The 20,569-nt window shown below is 42.7% G+C and overlaps 1 long non-coding RNA gene across 1 annotated transcript; it reads right to left on the minus strand.

Annotated features, from left to right (window-relative positions):
• Positions 1–1,962: 1,962 nt before the first annotated feature.
• On the minus strand, positions 1,963–20,465 carry LOC140696166 (uncharacterized). Its single transcript, XR_012072272.1, has 4 exons — positions 20,264–20,465; positions 5,039–5,191; positions 3,310–3,351; positions 1,963–2,359 (listed from the first exon to the last, which is right to left on the minus strand). It is a non-coding gene; the product is annotated as an uncharacterized lncRNA (long non-coding RNA).
• Positions 20,466–20,569: the final 104 nt, after the last annotated feature.

The following is a 20,569-nucleotide window of genomic DNA, read 5'->3' on the forward strand; positions in this document are numbered from 1 at the left end:
AGGCCCACGAAGAACTGTGGGCAACTCAAGCCTGAATAAACACGTGAGTGGACTTGGAAGTGGATCCTTCAACTGCCCCTCCCCCAACCCAGAGTTTTCAGAAGACTGTTGCCCTGATGGACAGCTTGCCTCCAATGTCATGACAGACCCTGAGCCACAACCAGCCAGCTAAGCCACTTACAGATTCCTGCCGCATACAAACTATGAAATAATAAATATTTGTTGTTTTAAGCTGTGAAATTTGGGGGTAATCTGTTATGCAGCAAAAAATAACTAATACAAAAGGAAATAAGATCCCATAGTTTGTGCCATGGAATTACATTATTTGCACTTTTAACTTAGGTAAATTCAACCCTACTTGCTCTGCAAAAGAGGGAGAGAGAACAATCTGCAGTGCCAACAATTCTGCCTGCTACTCCAGTGAAATAAGATGATGAGACGAAGAGGTGGATCTGGTTTCATCAGTCAGTCTCTGACCCAGCCCTGGGTATCTCTCATAGGGAAGAAAGTCTTGCTGCTGGCTGTGTGGCTCATATTTTCAACTATCCATGTTTTGTGCAAAGTGGGAAGAGTGAGGCTAATTCACTGACTTGGGTTCTATATATAACATAGTCAGAATGACCCTGGCATTCCCTTAACTCATCAGGACCTGAGCCCAGGACATCCCCCAACCAAGAACAGTACCGACCTTAGGCCAGTGTAAGAGGGAGCCTACCCTGGGACCCTGGGACCATGGGACCCTGGCTCCAGGGGACACTTCCATGGCCCTCCTCCAGCCACAGCCCCAGGAAGGGAGGCATCCATGAGGCCCAAGAGATGTGCCCTTCCAGAGCCTGTGCCTCACCCTCACTTCTAGATGAGACCCCACACCCCTATCCAAATAGGCCCTGAGGCCATTTCCAGGGACTGCAGAGGACATTCCCCACGTCCAGCTTTCCAGAAGTGGGACCTAGCACTAGAGAACACACGCCAGGGCCGAGCACAGTGATTAAAGGAATGTGTGTGGAGCTTGCTTGTGCAAGCTGAGTGGTCCACACGTGAGCACAGAGCCCCTGGCCAGCAGATGGACCAGCCAAGGAAAGTGAGAAGGGAGGCCCACCGACCCCGAGCCAGCTCTCCTAACGCTGTCTCACACTAGTGTGGACTGAGAACTCTAGCTTGACCTGCCCTTCCACGTCATTTGACAGGAATAATTGTCAAGGCAGGAAAACACAGTATATTTCATTTAACAGTGTGTTCGCTCAATTTATAACTTTTACATGTTTAGACATATTACATATGGACGTCTGTTTGTACCCTCGCCCACGGTCCCACAAATGATCAGGATGCCCCGACCCAGAACTGACTTCCTCATCTTCATTTTGGTTCACTCTTTCGGTTTTTGGCCACTTCATTTTGGCCACTCTTTGTTGAGGGAGCGGAGGCCGAGGCATTATTTGAGTGGGAGAGGAGGGCAATGGGATAAGATTGTCATTTTTCTATCTCCTTCTCCTTTGACTTAAATGTGTTTGTGTATAATTTTGCCCAAAACATTTGGTTAAATCTGAGGCCCAAATAGGCCTTGTTTGTTCTTGGGACCCCCTCTAGGTAAGGTGCGTGCTTGGATTTTTGTACGTGGTGGTTATTGTTTAATCCTTCTGCTGGGGTCACTAAACTCAACTCAGTTGGACATGCCCCTTCCAGACCATTTCCCCAGCATCTTCAGATATATTGTAAAAAAAACACTGTGTGTGTGCTTGCCTCAAAAACTGTATTATATATGCACGTTTTCTCAATTTGTTTTCACCCTAAAATATATCTCAAAGGTCTATCCATCTTAGTAACAAATTTTGCTCTTTATTTTGCACTATTCCGTTTATAAAGTACTTTACTTGAATTATTTCATTTTGATACTAAATGTACTGTATGAAATTTGAGTCATGCATGTTTTTAGACTAACAATGTAAGTTTATTTATTTTAATTTTTGGAAAGACTGTGTTAGTGGAGAGAGATTTGAAGAGAGAGGGTTTCCTGGAGACATCTTGGAGGGAGAATTCCTTAAATACTGCAATATCAGGGTTAGAATCGCTTGTGTAAGCCGTGAATCAGAGACCAGGCATTTTCTGATTTAAATATGGCAAAAATTGCTCAGTTTTCTCTCTGTGTCTGTTTTCTCTGTGTTGTAGACTCTTGTCTTCTGTGCAGGCCTGGAAAGGTGGGTGCAGCCAAGTAAGCAACAATAGGGTCCTCTTTGGGTGGTGACAATAGCCAGGGGAAATCTTTAGTTATGTGTTCACGCAACTTTTGGTTTTCTTCCTAAAGGCCATTTGATACATTCTCTTGAGTTCTGAGCGACCTTGAACTTGCATTGTTTGTTTCCTAGAACAAGGACATCCAATTCTTCGCTTAAGGTACTTTTCATGGCATCCTGGGGCTTGCTAGGCACCTGCTTCTCCAGCTGACAAAATGTGCCAGCCTCCAGGTTCCACAGAGAAAGGGAAGTGTCGCCCACTGCTCACCATGATAGACATTCATCACAGGGAAACACACCACCCCTGACAGCAGGGAACTTCGCCCAGAACTGGCGGACTCGCAGCACTGAAGCAAAATCACTTATCTAGAAGAATCTTTATCCAGTTGTAATGGACTGAATGTGTGTTTCCCCACCACCTCCCAAATTCACTGAAGCCTGACCCCCAATGCAATGGTGTTAGGAGGTGCGGCCTCTAGGAGGTAATTGGGTTTAGATGAGGTCATGATGGTGAGGCCTCCAAAATGAGGTTCATGTCCATATAAGAAGAAAAAGAGACACCGAGCTCTCTCTCTCCATCATGTGAAGAAATAGCAAGAAGGCAGCTATCTGTGAGCCAGGAAGTGGGCGCTTACCAAAGACCAAATCTGCTGGCCTCCAGTGCTGTGAGAAGGAAATGTCTGCGTTTAAGCCACTCAGGCTGTGGTATTTTGTTATGTCAGCTTGAGATGACTTAGACACTAGTCTTTAGGCTTCTATTGTCGACAACTGTTACCATCATTTTGGCGAGGGCTACTCTGCTTTTGCCTTTATCCAGCTGAACTTTGTCTGTTTGTCTCAGTTACTTAAAGAGACATGGAGTGTGGGAGGAAGAGATTCCAGGAAAGAGAACTTAGTCCGAAGTTATCATTCCTGCCTCCTACACCCCTTCCACCCCCGTTCTAATCATGCACCTGACGATGTAAATACCTTGTGGACTGATTTCCTAATCTAGTTTTATGGTATATCCCTGGGTCTTCAATTAACTCTAGGGCTATTGCAGAACAGTAAAACATCACTCAGCACAATCTTAACTCACCTTAATTGTAAAAATTCAACAACATCTGGTTCTTTCTTCCCCCTAGAAGACAACAGAATAATTGTCATTCCAGAAAAATTCCAAATTTTCCTTTTCTTATGTTTTGGTATTGTTTTATGTGTAAACCCTGTCCCCCAACTTTTGATGGTAGAATCTGTAAGTATTAGGGTGTTAGTCAAGCTGAAAACAAATTTAGAAAATTTTGCTGCACAAAGTGAGGTCCACAGGCCAGCAGCATCTGGGAGCTTGTTAGAACTAAGTCTCAGGGGGAGGGTATAGCTCAAGTGGTAGGCGCACATGCTCAGCATATATAAGGTCCTGGGTTCAATCCCTAGTACTTCCGTTAAAAATAAAGAAATAAGTAAACCTAGTTATCTACCGCCCAAAAAAATTAAAAAATAAAATAAGAAATAAATTTAAAAAATAAGAAATGCAGAAACTTGGGCCCACCCAGCTCTACACTGTAACACAACTTCCTGGTGATCTGTATGCACCTTACAGTTTGAGAAGCACTGGTTTATGAGATACCAGTAGTTCCCAGACTCTCCTCCAGGAGGGCCAGAGAGCCAAATTTGGGATGTTAACATTTGGAAGAAAATCCAAGTCACTGTGGGCTCACTGAGGACAGCACCCTGGGGACCCAGGTCACAGCCTGCCCCCTAGCTGAGGGGAGGCCAGGAAAGGGGGCAGCATTTTCAGTTTAAGTAATGAGTTTAAATAATGAGAGGAGGGAGTCTTTAAAACGTAGGCAAGAGGGTTCTGCTGCTGGGTGGCCAAAAAGAATGACAGACCTCCACTCCCAATTTATTTCTTTTTGGAAGAATGGTGGAGTCCAGCTCTGCTTTTGCCTGCGCAGTCACCTGTAGCAAGTGCAGGGACATTGCAGAGCCTCGGTTTCCTCATCTTTAATATTGTTTTAAAATGATAGTTTCTATGTACACAGAACTTTACAGTTTACATGCCCATACACATATTTTCATTTGTGCTCCAGGACAACTCTGTGTGACAGATCAAGAGAGCAGTGTTACGTCCACTTTACAGATTGGAAAAGAGAGACACAGAGTGACCTGCCTGAGAGTGCCAAGATCACAAGTCTTCAAACCCTTGTGCTGTGACCCTGTAACCACAGCCAAATGAGTTCAAGTATGTGATAGTAAATTGAAAACTGTAATGTGTTATTCCAATAAAAGGGGTTCCCTATTACTTAAGTAACACTCCACAAATATGTATCTAACTGAACTGAATCACCCACCAGGATGCTGACCCCAGGATCAGCGACCCCCTTTTTCTCTCCTTGGAGTGTGGTGAAACTAACCACGAAAAGCTAATATTGAATATCAGTGATGAAGTGCATATTAATGAGCAATAAAGGAACTCCCAGAAACCAAGATGGAAAGAGCTGATCACACTGAAATTGTTTCATTATTTAAAGTTTTCTGCAGAAAGTGAGAAAATTTTATACGTTTCTTTTGAACTATTTTGAAGAACTAAAATGATGACCATTTCAATTATTTGTTATTTATCCTCTACTTTCCAAGTTCTTCTCCAAGGTCCTACAGGACCAATTCTAGGAGGTTAAAAGGCAACAAAAGGACCAGAACAATGATAAGAGCAGAATTCAGGTCTTCTGTTCTCAAAATCAATGTTTATTTTGAGTTTCTCAAATAATGAGTCTCTTCTATTTTTACCTCTAGAAAGACACCATGGTTTCCTTTTATCTGTCTCTTACCAGTAGGTCACACCCTATGGATCTTTTATCATCTGTTATGAATTCCACCAACTCCAGTTCTTTCTTTGTCATTGATGTTACATCCAAGTGAAAGGCTTTTCAACCGGGTTTTAAATTGGGTAAGGTCTCAAGGTCAAATATCTGTGGCAAAGCCTGTCCAAGGAAATAAGGTTTCAGTTTAAAGCAGTTTTGTTTTGTTTCTGTTATAAAATCCCTGCTCTGCAAATGTATGATGAAAAATACTTATTATCACCATCTCATCTCAACTGCAATGTCTTTATTCGCATCCATTTATTTGCCTTTTTTGGGGGAAGAGGGGTCCTTTTCTATTCTGGATATGTATGTATTGGTAGTAACTACCATTTGTGGTGTGCTTACTATATGCTAAGGATTATGCCAGGCATTTTAAATATATTATCTTAAATCCCCTTTGGTACTATCAACATTATCAACACTATACAGTTGATTATACAGTTGAATAACTATAATAATAATAATCATTAACGTTCACTGCACTTTACAATGTAATTGGCAACAGCACTGAGCTCTTTCATGTGTATTGTCTTGCTTAGTCCTCACATCTGCCCTAAGGGGTAGATACTATTATCATTCCCATTTTACAGATGAGGAGACTGAGGGACAGAGAGATTAAGAAACATGCCCATGGTTGCTCAATAAATATTGAAGTGGACATCCATCCCCATGTAAATTCATCACCAAAGCCTTTTTTCTTTCCAAGAGCAATGACCTCTGGGTTCTGCTAAATTCTTCAAAAACACAGTTGCCTTTGAAAGGCCTTTGAAAGCCTAGCTTAGCACAGGCCCTAGCATTAGACAGACCTGGCTTCAAATCCCAGCGAATTAGTTTGGCCATAACCATCAGGACACTTTCTCCCACTTCCACCACCGGCTCTGCTTTCCAGCCAGAGAAGAAGGAAGAAAGAAAAGAAGCCCATGCCCCTTCCTTTTATAAGCACGAATGCATCCTGCCCGCCTCCCACGGGTGAGAACTCCGTCTCATGGCCCGACCCCAGGAAGGCTGGAGAGGGCTGACGTTCTCCTGGCAGCCGTGTGCTCAGCTAAAATGTATAGGGTTTACTAAGGAAGAAGGGCAGAGTGAATATTAGGACAACCAGGACTCTTTTTCTCCTTGAGTTTCGCCACTCTGTGACCTTGGGCAAGTTACCTATCCTCACTGGGCCTCAGTTTTGTCCTTTGTAAAATGAGGATAATAGTATAAGAAGCGCACTGTTAAGATTTAGCTAGTGCGCGTAAAGTAACGTGCTCAGTGCCCGGCACAAAGCAAGTGTTCGATAAGTGTCACCTACCACTAATTCTGAAAAGACGGTGTAATTGAAGCACCAGACTGGAGCTACAATTTTGCATGATGACTCTAGAATTTGAATTCTATTGTGAGCATCACACAAGGATTGTTTGCTGGGTGTTGTGTAACTGCTGAACTTTCTCCTATGTATATTCAAGGAATTCTGGAGCTAAATGGAGCATTAAACATGAGATCTTTTCAGATTCTTGGTTAACTGAGGTTTAAGTTCCCCAGGTAGAAATGGTGATCCCACTAGAGTATATGAGTGTTACCCTAGATTATCTAGATATATCTAGATACAATATCTAGGTATTAACCTAGAGCAGTGACAGCCTTAATTTTGCAAAATTTTGAGTTGTCTCCAATTATTTCTAAGGATACAACAAATTCTTCAAAATAAACTTAACCCAAATAATTTTTTATGCATGCAAGAGACATAATATACTCATGGAACATTTACTGAGCTCTGACCATGGCGCGAGCACCATGGCTGGCACCAGAGATACACGTGATGAATGAAGGTAGACTTGGGCTCCACCTTCCCAGAGTGGACAGACTCAGGGGAGACAGACATGAATCACACAACATTACAAGTCTATGTTAAAACTGCAACTCTGATGCTACGAATAGGAGGTACATGATGCTCTGGAAATGTACCAGAGGGGGAAATGGCTACACAGGGAGACGGGAAAGGTTTTCCTGAGGAAAGTCATGCCCTTTGGCATCTGAAGCATGAGGAGGAGTTGAGGAGCTTAGGGGTCACGTTCTGAGGCAATCTGGAACTTTTTGTGGGGCCTGAAGAATATGTCATTTGGGAAGCCCCCTTTCAGAAAAAAGAATATAAACCTTCCTTCTTCTGTAAATTTTACAAAAACCCATGACCATGGAAACGCACTAAGGGCCCCATGCTAGGAAGGAGCTCTGAGGCGCAAGCCTCATCAGCTGTAGGTAGCTCCCTTGGGAAGGGATGGACTCACTCCACGGTCTGCAGTGGGCACCAACCAAAGCCTCAGGCAAGTGGTGAAGGCCAACGCTGCAATGGTTTTCAATGAGCAAGGGATGTTTCCAGGCCCTGTCAGGGGAGACAAGAGCTCTAGTTCCCTCTTAGAGCTAGGGACCAATGGGAACTCCTTGGGCAGACTCTGTAGTAAACTCATTTTTTTTTTAATGTCCAAAAGGGCTTGAGGTCGATTTTCTGAAAGGATATCTGTGGGCAGAGAGACGCCTTCATCCTCCAGGCCCAGGATGTGCAACTTAAGGCAGAAGCCAGCCTCGGTGACCCACCATCTCAACCCACCTCAAACTCTCCCAGTTTTAGTGCAGAAAGTGCCCCCAGCCTGGGAAATTTCTCAGGCAGAAGGGGACAGTTGGTCACCCTCCCCCAGCAGAGGGCCTGGTAAGTCTCTACCACTCCGGTGTCCTCTGGTGAAAGCGGGTGTGACGAGCATTATTTTGTCCCGCCACCTCCTGTCCCCTCTAGTTCCTAGCAGGAGAGAGAATCCCACTTCTCTGCCCCTTTGAAGGTAGATGATGTTATGTGACTTGCTCTGTCCAAAAATGTGAGTGGAAGAGATGCTTGTGACTTCTGGATAGAAGCATTTAAGAGCCAGTATGTAATTCTCCATGTTTCCTTCCTCCTGCCATGGCACTGGCAACATCTAGATGGTGGAGGCTTTGTCAGCCTGAGTCCCTGAGTAAGGACCACGTGGAGCAAAGTGCCCCACCAGCCCTAAATATCATGGAGCAAAAGTGTGCAATAAACTCCTGTTCTTTTAAGCCGCTGAGACCTGGATGTCTTTCACTACTGCAACATAACTTCGTCCACCCTGCCTGATAAAGGAAGCGAAACCAAGACCCTACTTAGAGTCTCAAGTAGTAATATGGTTTTAATGATTTTCCTTGGATGATAATAATAAAACCTTTGCACATATCCCAGTATGGTGCTGATGGGGGAAAACAAAACAAAACAGTGTCACTTTTCCAAACTATCTGCTGGGAGAAAGGCCCTGGATTAACCTGAAGTTCTGGTGAGCAAAACTCCCTGGGCCTCAGATTACTCTAGCGGATGTTGGTCTCTTGACTTCTCAGGATTAGACAGGTGCATGGTGCCCTAGCCCCTCCGAGGAAAGGAGGCTGTGCCCTGAGTGTGCTGCACTAAAGGTGAAAACATTTACTGTGTGACTCTGATAGCACAGAGTTACATTAGCCATTATATGTGTGTGTGTGTGTGTGTGTGTGTGTGTGTCTAAAAGTTTATGGAGGTATAATTTACATACTGTGAAATAATTTGAAGTGTATAATTCCATGAGTTTTAGTAAATTTACCAGATTGTACAACCATCACATTTTCATCCACCAGAACATTTCCATCATCCCCAAAAGATCCTTCCTACCCATTCATAGTTAATCCACTTTCCCACCTCCAGCCCTAAGTAACCACGAATCTATGTTCTGATTCTATGGATTTGCCTTTTCTGGACACTTTATATAAATGGAATCATACAACATGTAGTCTTTGTGCCTGGATTTTTTTCACTTTGCATAATGTTTTTGAGGGTGATCCACACTGTTGAATGTGTCAGTATACAGATCAGTATCAGTATATATGTTTTTACATATATATCAATATATATCAGTATGAGTATATATATATATATATACTCTGTGTGTGTGTGTGTGTGTGTGTGTGTGTGTGTGAGAAGAGGCAGGGTATGGTGGAGAAAACATAGGCTTCAGAGACTATCAAATTTGTGTTGAATCCAAGTCCCTGGAAACTTTCAGAATATAAGTTCAGTTACTCCCCACTCCTTTAAAAGAGTAACGAGAAATCTCTTTCTCTGAATACAGGTACCACCTAACATTCTCCAGCATCTTCTTCCTCAAGGTCTACACTGAAAGATGACTGTACATCAGAAGCAGGATCTCCCTGTCTAGAGACATGGAGACAGGGTAAGACACCAGGAACCTCACAAAGGCCGTCTCCTCCTCCCCACGCCATATCTCCTCTCACAGATAGAGTCGCGGCAGGTGGGCAGCTGGCATGGCCCCTTCCCTTCCTCAGGCCAGTCTTTCCAGAGGTACTGATGAGCCCCGGGAGAAACTGCTCACAGACAGGCAGCAGGGGGTGGGACAGGAAGGCAGGGGAAGGAAGGAAGGAAGAGGAAAATTCATAAATCAGACAAAGAAGTAGCAAACAACACTGCTGCAGATACAGCCCAAATGGCCTTAGAGGACAAAATCCTGGGTGTAGGGATTTGTACTTAAGGTTCAGATACCTATATACCTGTACATGAAGATTTTATACCTTGTACTTTATATATGTACATGGTGTATATATACAAAGTTTTTTCTTTCTAGTTTTATTGAGATATAACTGACATACAGCACTGTATATTTTTTTTTCTAGAGGGGAGTAATTAGGTTTTATTTATTTTTTTAATGGAGGTACTTGGACTGAACCCAGGACCTCATGCTTGCTAGGCACGTGCTCTACCACTGAGCTCTACCCACCCCCTTCCTGGGTATATAATTTTATATGCTGTAAACTTTACAGACCCTGGCTGTCCCCATAGTGCATTGAATATTTGTTCTGCTAAAAGATAATAAAAACATAATTAAGAAGACATCACAATATTACAAAAAGCATTTAGGCCCTGAGCTGAGGAAAACTGCTAGGGGAGATGCTTCCGAAATGCCCCATTCCCGGGTTTCCCACCCTGGTCGCAGATTAGAAGCACTCCAGGATTAAAACATACCAGGCCCAGGCCACGCCCCTGCTGTGTTATTTTCCTGTGACTGCGCGCAACAAATGACCAGAAACATGGGGGCTTCAAAGAATGGAAATGTATTCTCTCACAGTTTTAGCAGCTGGAAGTTTAAAATCGAGGCGTCAGAAGGGCCACACTTGCCCTTGAGGCAAGAATTCTCCTCTAGAGCTCACCCAAACGATGAAATTCTTGGAAGTAACCTGGGCAGAAGCCACCCCTGACATTCCACGGACGACTGAAAATAAGCAGCTGTCATACCGGCCCTGGGCACCAAGGCAGGAGCACAGCACCTTGGGGTTTGGATTTGGACGATGCGGATTCCAGATCTGGGAGGACTGCTGATTCCGCTCATAAAGCTTCCTGAAAGAATGCTGTGCTTGAATGGAAGGAGCCTTAACAACAGCAAAAAGCCATGGCTCAATCCATATCAGGCCCTTATGATTCATACTCTGATACGATTTTGGAAGTTTCTTCGATTCATACCCAACACAGACTGGAGCTTAAGGCAACAGCCCGTGATCACTGCCCAGTGGTGACCCCTGGGATTTAGGATGAGAAAGTTTTCAGATGCAGCATTATAGTACATGTCATTTGAGAGGCAATTATTGGCTTGCAATTATCGAGCATTAATGGAAACTGCTGTATGTCTGAAAGACATAAAATAATCTTGAAACCTGAAACATGCATAATGACTCAGGTGATGTTGAAGAAACATTCCAATTAGGTAGCCTCATTTCCTCTAGGGCCAACTTTGGAACCATGTAAGGAGCAACTGCATCCTATTGACACATAGGTGGTATCTTATGAATAGCTCTCAGCTAACCTACAAAAAGCTGCTTTGTTTATAGACGGCAATTCTAAAGTCAATGGGCAGCAACCTGTTTGAAAGGCTGTACACTGTGACCAACTAATGGGAAAAGCTATAATTGAAAAAATTGAGAATAAATCAGCTTAGCAGGCTAGACTGCATGTGTTTTCCTCGCAGTGGTGGGAGAAGTGAACAATAATGAGAGCCCCAAAGTCTGGGTGTATTCCTTCTCTTGGGCAGTGGCGAATGGCTTGGCCATATGGTCAGGCAGATGGGCAATGGAAAACTGGCTTATTAAGTGGATGTCCATATGGGGCATGTATGGAAATCACTATGGGAATTTAAGGGGAACATTAAATAGGACATGTCAAGGCCCATCAGAACATCTTTCCCAGATCCAGAGGTGATTGGAACCAGCAATTGGATGTCCTGGTACACACACTCACTTAAAGTGTTCGACTGGGTCCATGAAATGAGTGAATCTGGGTTGGAGGGGCCTGTAGCAATGCTGAAATGGGCTGATAGTTGACATCATCCTCTTGCACCCGCAGAGCCACAAAATGCCAACCAGAACTGTCCTGTCTGCCAACAAGACGGGGACCACAGATGGCTGGGAGGCAGATTCCGGGGAAGAAGACCCCCCATCCCCAGCGTAGCTGGCAAGGAGACTATATTGGACAGCTGCCAGTAGCCCTGGGAAGCTATAAATGGGTCCTGACAGAAATAGACACTTACTTTGGACTGGGCTTTGCATACCCAGTGGTAAATGCAAATGCTTAAACTACTATAAAAGGAGTGGAGCAGAAGATACTGTCCCAGTTTGGATGAAGAAATGAGTTACATTTCTTCAAACTAAGGAACACATTTTACAGCATGTAGAGTCCATCAGTGGGCAAAGAAATATCATATCAAATGGACGGATCATGTTGCCAGTCATCCTCAGAGCAGTGATTTGATAGAGAATTGGCAGGGGCAATTGAAATATTTATTGCCCAGTGGTAGAGTACATGCTTAGAATGCACGAGATACTGGGTTCAATCCCCAGTACCTCCATTAAAAATAAATACATAAATAAACCTAATTACCTGCACAGCCCCCTCCCAGTTTTTTTAAATTGGGGGAGATAAAGTCATGCAGGCCTGGTTGTTTACATACCTTCCTGAGTGTGTACTCACACTCAACATGAAGGGGCCCAGGAGGCCTCCTCACTCAATAGATGTCCTCTGCTTTTCTTTTCCTTTGAGGGAGAGGGTGTGGGGAGGATGCTAGTACTACTAGACAATTATTCCCCACATCACCTTAACTTTCTTTTTTTCCTAACTGATTCAGTAGTTCTAGGACCAGGGCAGCAACCATGGGTCCTGGAAGTAGGATGAAGCAGAAGGGATCCCTAAACAAGAGATTGTAACTATACCTTTGAAAGCGTTATGCCAGAACTCCTAAGGGCTTAATGGGCTGTATCGTGCCTTCACTCTATTTGGCAAAATACAAGTGACAGTGATTGCAGCTGTGTGGCCCCATGGTGGAGATAGCCTACCAGCTCTGTGCCTATGAACAGAGTTTGGGCTAAGGGGGAGGTACTTGCTAGACTGGAATTGATGCCAGAAATCTGGACCAGCACAGTGGCTGCACCTAACATGCCTTTGAAAGGTGGGAAAGTTTGGGTAAAAATCAATGACAAATGGAGAGAAGGAGAAATAGTAGCTAGGGATACAGGAATGAATAAATGAATTATGCAACAAGGGAAATCCAATATGGTATCGCTGCCTCTAGAGAGGCTCAGAGCAACAGAAGTTTGTTGTTTCTTAGCACGATTATATCAGATGCCTGAAAGGCTAAAGACATATGTTTGCCAAGACCACCTCCGCTTTTGGAATCTCACAAGGTCAAGTGGCAATCTGCAAACCAGAGTGTATCGCTCTGGGAGACATTTTAGTCATATGATATAATGGTGAACTGAACCAATTGTTCATGACTGAGTGGAACTCTAGTATGTTCCAGTATCTTTTGGCTCTTTTTTTTTCAGGTTACATCTACTACAAAGGATATCATTAAGTTAGGAATTCCCAGGAAGAATTTCCCACTGGGCCATCAGACCATGTATTGTATAGCTCGTGGTGTACTATGTAACAATAAACCTTGATGATCAAATGCTTATAAAAGTCTCCAGTTATAACAGTCAAAGTATAGCAGAGTATGCCCAACATGCCACAGTGCACCACGTGCAAGTGCATATTGCCCTTGCTTTTATGGGTGGAAAGCTACAAAACAGAAGCGAGACAATGAGTTTCTGATTAAAGTAAATAAAGCAGTGGGGACCCAGTGATAAATCTGAGTCTCCTGGGGAACAACCCACTCCCTCCAGATGAGGAAGGCCTAACGGCACAATCAGACTGAACTGTGCCTGGATGTGACGACCCCTCGTTCAACCGTCATGTGAGGGATCCAACATTCTTGAGAACAAAACACGTATTCTCTCTGCACCCCAGGTCATCAGTGCACAAGGACCACAACACGCGTGGTGGATTCAACAACTCTGACGCACGAGACAGAAAGACAGTCTAGGCAGCACGGGACAAACCAATTTGCATTTAATGAGGAGCAGTATTCAGAGGATGACAATCGATTTTCTCACTACTAGCATGAAAGGTAACCTATGAAGGCCTGTTGTGTAGCTCACAGGGACCAGAGCCATCCAAGTCCCTGATAAGTAAATACACTTTTATTGGATGCCAAAGGTGACTTCAAAGTAAAAATCCCATGTTTCATTGCACAAGTAGCCATAAAAGGCACCCTGTAAATTGGAAAAACCAGTTACACTCACTTGTTTTTTAGTGTCTGTACCAAGAATATTCTTATAAATTCTTAAACATATTTATGGGCAGTTTGGTTTTCTGAGGGGCATGTTTTTTTATGTCAGAGACACTGAAGTTCCATGTGAATCAGAGAAGTTTCCTTCCATAAAATATAAAATGCACAGTTTCTTACATTTCAACTCCAACTCCTTAAACTCCCTTTCATGAGCCTAGGAGCCCGAAAGGTTCATCTTAGACTAGGTTTAGATGCCTGCTCCTGTAACCCTGGTTTAGAAGATCCCCACCAGCCTCGCGCCCCTCATTCCCGGAGGCTGCTGCTTCAACTACAGAGTTTTATTGGGTTGGGAGGAGGAGAGGAAGCGTTCCAAACCATGAAGCAAATGGTAAACAATGAAATATTGATGGTGCCAAAAAGAACCTGGGGGAATCACAGAGGCTCACATTACTCAAAAGCCTTGTGGGTTTTATAAAGTTGCTTAGCCATACGTCCAAGGATAATAAAACATAAATACAGCACACAGACTCCAACTATGAAAGAAACTAAGTCTTCCAAACAAAACAGAAAAAATTAAATTCTAGGTCTTTAAAGTGTTTATTGTCACTTTCTCTGTAGGAACTACAGGCAGATAAGCTGAAATGTACAGATTTGAAAATAAATGCCACCCCTCCCCAAACTCAGGGCTGCACACTCTAAGACCACGCCTCCAGCGCCTTATTATTATTTAGACACTTACCAGCTTCTCATAAAAGAAAGAAAAAAGAGAGATTTGAAACTTTTGGAACACATGTTATTTTGAAAGAACTTTAAAGTATGTTCTTTGGGGATTTTTAAGTAGCTGGTTAAGAATAAAACAATGTCACATTTAGCTTCTGGTAGAGGATGTTTGAAAGTTGTTTTTTATTTCTTTAGAAAGTTCAAAGCCAGATAATTTGGGGTAATTACTTAGGCATCTGGAAATACCAACTCATTATTTTGGTCTGACCTCAGGGAGATGCAAACATACATTGGACAGTCACATCAACTTTTTCATTGTTTATGCATCCAGGCTTACAAGGACAGAAAACATCTCAGGCAGAAATGAAAGTCGTTAGATTTATTGGGCTAGGTGAGGGTTTCTGGGTAATTTTTTCCCTTTTCCTCTGATCTGTGTTACTGTTACTACTGTTACCATGATTTCACAACCACATTTTCACAGATGTTTTCTGCACAATGCTTCCTCTAGAGCCAAAGAGCTTCAGGCTGTTCAAAAATAGTTGTGGGGCAAGCAGGTTCTTGCTCAGATTTGTGTGGGCTCCCCCTAGAGACCAAGATGAGAGCCCAGAATTTTGAGAGATCATAGAATGAAAATAAAGATTCTCAGCAAAAAGTACTTGATAACCTTCTACAGAAGTAGTCATTTAAAGGAGCTTATGAACCGTAGGATTGCAAATCGAGCTGGAGGTCAGAATGACCTAGAGAGTTTTAAAAATACAGCTGCTCAGATCTCTAGGCTTTATGATTCAAAAGTTTTAGGGGAGGGGCCAGACATCTGCATTTCTTCAGATTTCCATAGACTGCAGTCAGGAAGGAGAACCTCTGTCCTGTACTGAATAGACAGGTTCCTAAAGGTGGGTCAAGGGAGTTACTTTTCATTTTATATTCAAACATATTTTTTTAATTCAACAAATGTTTATTGAACTAAGCTAGGCATTGTGTAGGTTACAAAGATAGTACATCTCTCCCTTAAGACTCTTGCAAAATTGTTTCAGGTTAAAAATTCAATCAGAATACAAAGTGTATCAAAAGAGTGTCACAAGAGTGGATATGAGAGACTCCTTTTCTTTCTTTTTTTAAATTGAAGTATAGTCACTTTAAAATGTTGTGTCGATTTCTGGTGCACAGCATAATAGTTCAGTCATATATATACGTACATAAGTTCCTTTTCATATTATTTTTCATTATAGGTTACTAGAAGATATTGAATATAGTTCCCTGTGCTATACAGTATAAACTTGTTTTCTAAACGTATGTTTTGACTGTTTTTTTAAACACATGGCTATATTATTATTATTATTATTATTATTATAAACACAGTTTAATTTGTAATCATATATCATAGAAATCTGCCATGACTAAATGTCCCACAATTCTCTTCCCTCTCTGCTCCTGCCAGAACAGCTGGTAGATGCCTTCTGAGCTTTATCTCTTGGATACCAAGCGTGCTATCCTTTGAGACAGTGGTCCACAAACCAGGCTAAGCATCAGAATCACCTGAGCTTTACAAAATATGGATTTCCAGGTGCCTCTCTCGGAGAGATCTAATTCAGAACACCTAGGGTAGCATCAGGAATCTACTTTCAAAAGCCTACCCTGAGAGAGGTAGAGGGTCTATAGGGGTGGGGTCTGCTGCCTCAGGAGGCTGGCAGATGCAGCAGTTTCCAACTGAGCATTGACACCTGAGAGTCTGGGGACTCAGGACAGGCTTGGCCACAACTGGGCTCGGGAAGGAGAGGGCAGGCTAGAGGGCACCACATGTCTCTGGGAGGCAAAGAGAGGCAAGGACAACCGCAGACCAGCTACCCCTCCCGCAGTTTTGCCAGCTGCTAGCCAAAACCTAGTGCTGAACAGATTTGACTACATCTTTTATCCTTTCACAGACACCCAAGTTATCAAATACTATAAACTCAGTTGCCTTTCAACTTGGTCTTTGAGACTTCTGTTGGATAAATACTGTACGCAAAAGCCATGACAATATAAAGAGAAGCAGAGCATCTTAAATTGTGAGTTCTCAGGGGGAAGGGGCAGGGTTCATCCTCCCATTTCCAGGTTCCAGAGGTGCCTACTGAGGGCTGGTGGATGCCCAGTGGCGACCATTTGTTCACTAGAAGTCCACCAAGCCTCCTGGTTTCTATCTCTAGTCCTTCTTCTGAGTGTGCTAGGACAAATTACACATTCAGGGCCTCCTGGTTTCTTTCCTGGTTTACCAACAAGAATTTTTCTGACAAATTTTAAGGACAGGTCTTCCAAATGAAAGTTGCTAGAAAATGGAAAACCTTGATAACTATGACAGAATCAGTTCTAGACAATGTCGAGGAAGAGTCTAGAATAAAAATCAAGCCAGGATAGTTTTTCAAAATCCTAGAGAACTTGTGGAGATGGGGTGTGAATGGTATTTAAGCCGTTAAAGAGTTAGTGAATCTGTTCACAATTGTGATGTGATATAAACATTGGTCACAAGATAGTGTTAAAGCTTAAAAGAAGGGGGCAAGGGGTACAGCTGAGCAATGGGGTGCATGCTTAGCACAAGGTCCTGGGCTCAATCCCTAGTACTTCCATTAAAAATAAAAGCTTAAGAGAATTTCTTTCAGCCAGTATTTTAAAGACATGTTCACTTATTGAGATATTTCACATCTGTATGGATACACTCAAACCAGATTCACAGAATAATATGTATGAAGATAGTACTTAAAAGACATTGACTCTTACTTTTGAAATGGAGTGCTCGCCCTCCTCTTTAAGCCATATAGTCTGGTTCTCAGGAACATTTTTTCTCTCAAATCCACTTGGTTTAATTTTTTCTTAAGTGCCTTTCTTCACCCGCTTTCAAATAAATTATTTACCCTTTTGAAAATGTTTTAAACATCAGCCCAGCCAAAGCTGATGTAAGTGAACCCAGGGGAATTGACAACACAAAAAATAAAAGTTTGGTTATTTTTTTTTCTTTTTTCCTTAAATGGAGCTACAGAAAAACAAGGGAAAGTTGATAGAAGAATAACCTTAATTCTCCATTTCCAAGGAGGGAAAATGAGTACAAGACAAACTGAGTCATGATGACAGCGTCCTAGATTTTTCCTTTTCCACCTGAAGGCAATAATTAACATATTACAGACACCTATTAGGATTGGACCAGTTGCACTTGATCTTAGCCAGAAGTCCAAGAAGCGATAGGAATGGACCAATTGCTAACTTGCAAAAGTTACCTGTTAAATAGAAGAGTGTTATTTTGTCAAAAAAGGAAATGTTGCAGCAAACTACAGTAAACATTTAATGTGACTGAGATAACATATGGGATTTCATTAAATAACCTTTAAAAAAAAAGTGGTATCAGCAGGCATACATTTCACAAAGAAGTTTTGTTTTGTGGCAAATGACCAAAGATACAAATAATGAACTGTGATTTTCTCAACCTCACAAGAGTAAAATTTTTCAGACTCTGACTTTTAACCCAAGATACATACAGAAATGGTTACAACTTTGGCCAAAAAGGGGATTTTGTACCGAGTGAGTTCCCACCTGTATTTACAAAAGTCCTCCAGGAGGATCAACAAAAAACTTTCTGCTGTTGTGTATCTCACCACAGCTGGGGGCAAAGGAGCAAGAAAGATGGTAGAAAACCCAGTAGAGCCGAGAAGAAACAGGACAGAGCTTCTTCCTGGGAGCAAGTGTGGGCAAAGCAATGAACTGGGATCTGTTCCCACAAGAACTGTTTCTGTCTTCATTAAATCAGTGACTCCAGCCAAAGAAATGCCTTGAGGCACTAGGAATCAGGATTCTTTTTTTTTTTTTAATGCTTTAGCTTGTAATTAAATAAATTATTAATTAAATAAAGTTGATACAGGAGGAGAGCCTGCCTTATTTTTCTATCTCCGGACCCGAGACCCCTGGCTTCAAAGTGAGAAGGGACCTTAGAATTCACAGAATCCAACTCCTCCACCTTATTCTGATTTCTGTACTTCCTGTCTCCGCTCAGTGCCTCAGCCTGGTCGCTTGCTAAGCACCCTCTGCCTGCTACTGCTCTGGCGCTGCACGCTGGCCCTCTTAGCTGCAACATTTTGGGTCAGCAGAATCTTTAGATGGAATTAACAAACCCCCAACAAGCCTCCTACTCTTTTACACACACACACAACCTTACCCACAAAGGACAAAAGCAAGAACAAACTGCTCACCTGACAGCAGAAAGACAAGCCGTTACTGCCTGGTGCCTCAACACAATGGGAATAGGCGGAGTTAGTGTAAAAGCATGGCGCCACTCAGACTGCTAGGTAGCAATGCGAGGATGGAGTAACGCCAAAGAGAAAGAGGGCAGGCAAAAAATTTTAGTCATTTCCAGTGGAGAAACCTGACAAACACTGCTTCAGCCAGGCGACCAAGGCCAACATCAGCAGTGATGTCACGTGGACGGTGGGTAGCCCTCATCTGATAGATGGAAATGACACTATGTTACCTCTGTGGTCTTTTCCCAAAACACACAGCCCCAGCCTAAGTCAGGAGAAAATCATCAGCCAAATCCCAAAGGAGAGACATTCTACAAAACACCTGGCCAGTCCGCCTCAAACTGTCAAGGTCATCAAGAAAAAGGAAAGTCTGAGAAACTGTCACAGCCAAGAGGAGCCTAAGGAGGCACGGTGCTTATACATTAGGTGGCATCCTGGATGGGATCACTGAGCAGAGAAAAAGATATTAGATAAGAAACAAGGGAATCTGAATGAAGTATGGTACTTTCGTTAATAATATTGTATCAGTATTCATTCGTCATTTGTAACAAATGCACCATACTGATGTAAGACATTCATGATAGGGATACAGAGCATTTAAGAGCTCTCTGTGCCATCTTTGTGGTTTTTCTGTGAACCTAAAACTGTTCTAAAATTAAAAGTTTATCTTAAAAAATTCTGTTTATATGGTACATATACTAGCAGTTTTGAAGTCAGAGAGATCAGCTTCTAACCTAGCTTCTGCTTATTAACCATGTAACCCTGGGTAATTCCTGACTTCATTTCCCTCTTCTCTCAGTGTCATAGAATCTGAAGAGGACCCGAATATGTCATCCCCAAATATGCCACTTTGGCATAGCACTATTTTGATTATTTTAAGCTAAAGGCAACTGAGGAACAGTAGACACAAGACGGGCTCTCTGCCCTCTCCCTTTCTGCCTAAAATCAGGACATAAATTTCCCTTTGTAAAGGTGACATGCATTTCCACTTGTAAAGGTGTTCCTCTCTCACAAACCAGGATGAGAACTAGTTTCATCACTGGAGGGCACCTGGAATCAGAGTCAGCGTAACAAACCTTATTAAACAACCCTGATTTACTATCCATTTCCTAGTCAACTTCCCACAGTTTACCCTCCCTGGGAGCCCCAATCCCCTTTTCCTTTATCTAATCACTTCTCCACAATTCACCCTTTGTTGAATGATACATAAGCCCACAAATTGAACCACATCTTTGGGTTTTCACTTCTTTCTTGAAGCCCCAGTGCATATTACAGCAGTAATAAAATCTGTCTGTCTTTCTTTCCTCCTGATATTCTGCCTTTTGTGAGTTCAAATCACAGGTCCTAGCTACAGAACCCATGAGGGTAGAAAAACAATTTCTGCTCCCCTACAAAATCAAGAGAGATCATATAAACTGTGTGTGGGGTTGTAGCTCAGAGCACAGGAAGCTTCAAATTATTACCTATTCGTAAGACAGTGGTAAGTACCTTCTATAGAATTCTGTTTCCTCAGCTATAATCTAGAGGGAATAACGTACCTTTATCTCAAAGAGATGTTGTAAGCAGCAGATGGCATGATGCTGATGTAAAATGCCCAGCACAGCCCAGGACAGGTGAGGCGTTATTACCGAGTCCCTGCTGCACCACTGGCCTTCAGTCAGAGAGCATTCCTTTCCCCCTGGCTCCCCAGGTACAGGCACCAGAGGGGCAAGATCTGGTCCCCCGCTTTGTTAGTTTAAAAACCACATTTTATCCATCCAGTTAGGTGTGGTCAGATCCAGGGAAACTGAGTCCCCTCAGCCAAACTTTCAAGTGATTATTAGCTCACAAACTATCAAGCTGAT

The sequence above is a fragment of the Vicugna pacos genome, chromosome 1 (assembly GCF_048564905.1).
Source record: "Vicugna pacos chromosome 1, VicPac4, whole genome shotgun sequence".
NCBI classification, from domain to species: Eukaryota; Metazoa; Chordata; class Mammalia; order Artiodactyla; family Camelidae; genus Vicugna; species Vicugna pacos.